The sequence below is a fragment of the Etheostoma cragini genome, chromosome 5, assembly GCF_013103735.1.
Source record: "Etheostoma cragini isolate CJK2018 chromosome 5, CSU_Ecrag_1.0, whole genome shotgun sequence".
Lineage (NCBI taxonomy): Eukaryota > Metazoa > Chordata > Actinopteri > Perciformes > Percidae > Etheostoma > Etheostoma cragini.
In genome coordinates, this window is record NC_048411.1 from 73864 (window position 1) to 77272 (window position 3409).

Sequence of the window (3409 nt, forward strand, 5' to 3'; positions counted from 1 at the left end):
CCCATCTTGTAAACTACAACTGCTCGCAGTATTTGCAGTCACAGGATGCTCCACCAATTGAAATCACACCAGCACGCCTGCTCCACCCCCCTCCATCCATCGTTTGGGGGTTTTCACCATGTTAAATGATCCTGACATCCACAGCTCCACATATTTTCACCTGGAAACTATCAGTTTTCTACAGGACATAAGACCAAGTATTTACTTTTGGGGTAACTGTTCTTACTGTCATATTACTGTAGTTATTGGGACACTTATTATAACGTGGACTGAAGTGCTGTCTTTTTAAGGAACTTGATAAAAATATCAAAATAGTTTACTTATAACATTTAGCCAGCATTTATTAAATATCAATTGTCAAAGAAGTTCTTGTTTCTCTTTTATCACGTAATGTCCGGTTAATTTTGAAAATCACTATGTCTTAGTTTCAAACGTTTTTCACATAATTCGAGAAAACAGAACACAAATTAAAATAAACTCAGAGCTGTGATAAAATAACCCAAAAATAATAAATCAAAGTCCATCTACCCGCGTAGTATTTTTTTTAGCCTGATGAGATCTCGCGCTTATCTGTGCGATACAATAAAGAAACTGAGTAGAAGCAGTCCGTGTTGCGTTCACGGCATCTGCAATGAAGAAACGGTGATTGGAAGAAGTCCGTGTTGCGTTCATGGCCCTTGCTCCTCTGCCTCACGTGTCCAATGGAACTCACTCTCTAACCAAAAAACAACCTGCAGAGCAGGACAATTTTTTTAGACTATCACTCTCTTAATTACTTAACTTTACCACATCTGGGAATGCAACTCTATTTCATGAACCGTAGAGGCTTACATTCTTATTCTCAATCTTTGCATTTAATAGAGAAATGAAACTCAAGCACTAGCGTTAGCTTACCACGTAGCAACCTAGCTTCATTGTAACATGGAATAGCATTTCAAATACCTTAACTCACGTTCAACTCCCATTGGTTTGTTTTTTTTACTTATGCAATACACATATTAATACATTTTCACACAAGGCATTAAACAACAGAATTAACAGCAGGATAGAAACATATAGAAATATTGACTCAGTTAACACATCTCTCACGCTACAAATGTCGACCACTCACCGGGGAAAACTCCTAGTTTGAATTTCGACCCTTAGCTCTGCAATTCCTTTCTTAGAAATAGGTTTGGAAGGGCAAAACCTTTTAACTTGCTCTCAATGTAATTCATTCATTCTTTAACTTTTTTACTGTGTGGAAAATCGAAATACATCTAGTTTCGGCTCGCTACTGTTGTGCTACCTTCACGCACAGCCCGCGCGGTGTGTTTTCTTCTCTAAAAGTCAGGGAAGCAGGTTTCCCTCTATGCAGCGCCACCACTGCCACCTACTGGACAAATGTGGTGTGCAGCCATAGACTACATTCATCAATATTAACGGTCTACATAACTGCATGCAGGCTATTTTCGAGTGGATACATTATAAATGTGGAGTTGAGGTTTATCTATGAATAAATGCTGCAGCTCATCAATACCCAGGTAGGGAGTGGAGGAAGTGCTCAGATCATTTCAAAGTAACAGTACCACACTGTAAAAATACTCCCTTTCAAGTAAAAGATTTACGTTCAAGATTTTGCTTAAATGTCCAATATTGTAGAAAGTGATATCTCCATGTCTTTTTTATTATAGAGCAGGCCGAGGTAACATATAAATACTGTGAGAGTATCAAAACGTTTAATCCACAGAAAAAAACACACAGCCCATATTCAGAAATGGTGCCTTAAAAGGTGCAATATGTCATATATTTACTGTATTAAATCCAAAAATGACCACAATGTGTCATAAGATATTAAGGAAACATGCTAAGTTGAAATACTATCTTTATGCTAAAGCCAGGGTTTTTCTCCATTGAACTCTCCGTCCCGTGACGTGATGTCTGTCTGTGTCTGAGTCTGTTTGTCTATCAATTGGCCAGTTGGACAGCCATGCCGGGTTTCCAGATCTTTACCTGTAGAAACGTAAAGCCAGCGTGCTACAGCTGTTAGCACGCACCATGGAAGTAGCATACAAACGAAAGTGATCAATGGAGATAGATTCTACCCAACCGTGACATGGTTTTAAACAGTTGGGTGACCAGTATGTAATAAATATTGGAGATCTCTAAAAGATAGAGACAGCTTTGAGCCCTAAAGGACACAGAGTTGGCTAATTTCCTCCTTAATAGGTAGCTAAGCATTAAGCTTCAGGCTAATTAATCACAGCGGACAACATTTTCAGTCATTTCAACATTTGTGTACTCACCTTGAATTATATAGAGTACTCCAGTTGGTTGCTCACAAAAATAACTGAGATACAGCCGGTGAAGTGGTCCCAACTGGAGCAGGCTAACGCCGCCCTGCTAACACGTGAGAACTGCTAACGCTCCCATAGGACCAGGCACGCGGTGTTTTAAACGGTTCCTGCAGTAATTATAAGCCAAGAAAGTGTGGCTGTTAGTTGGGTGGAGGAGACGGTGACGTAGTGTGGCTGTTAGTTGGGTGGAGGAGACGGTGACGTAGTGTGGCTGTTCGTTGGGTGGAGGAGACGGTGACGTAGTGTGGCTGTTCGTTGGGTGGAGGAGACGGTGACGTAGTGTGGCTGTTAGTTGGTTGGAGGAGACGGTGACGTAGTGGGGCTGTTAGTTGGGTGGAGGAGACGGTGACGTAGATGTGGCTATAAGTTGGGTGGAGGAGACGGTGACGTGGTGTAGTTGTTAGTTGGTTATAACAGCTATTATGACTGTCAATATAGCCAGCAGCTAAGGTTAGCATCTAACGTTTAGTTTATATGAAGATGTAAAAAAAAATGTTAAAATAAAACATTCATATACATAAATGAATGCTCACATGTCATTAAAATGACAGATAAATAAGACCATGTTCTTTTAGCAAAATTAAAAGTCATTCAAAGAAACAAAAATTCTCATGTTCAAAAAGAAATAGAGGAAGATAAGTTGATGAACAACCTATCAGGTCCGACCCCCCCCCCCCCCCTTTATCCTTTAGTAAAGCTTATGCTTCAGTAATTACAAATCGTAGACACAGGTGCACACACACACACACACACACACACACACACACACACACACATTTCCACTGGTTTTGTTTCTTTTCTTCCCTTTCTTCTAATTTCTATGCCATCTATCTATAGCAGATTTAATAATAACACATCCATACTAGACTTAGTATAAAGATATAGTAGTACATAGATATTTTAGTATATCGGTATATACTGTAGATATATTAGTATATAAGTATATCAGTATATAGATATATTAGTATATATACATACACTAGTATATAGATATATTAGTATATACAGTGGGTACGGAAAGTATTCAGACCCCTTTAAATTTTTCACTCTTTGTTTCATTGCAGCCATTTTCC

The 3409-nt window shown here is 39.1% G+C and overlaps 1 protein-coding gene across 1 annotated transcript in view; it reads right to left on the minus strand.

Moving 5' to 3' along the window:
• si:ch211-12e13.1 overlaps positions 1-3409 on the minus strand; it is a 15116-nt gene that overhangs the window by 3085 nt on the left and 8622 nt on the right. Inside the window, exon 6 of the mRNA XM_034872350.1 lies at positions 759-763. The gene's annotated coding sequence lies outside the window, so the exon portion shown is untranslated. The remainder of the gene's footprint in view (positions 1-758; positions 764-3409) is intronic.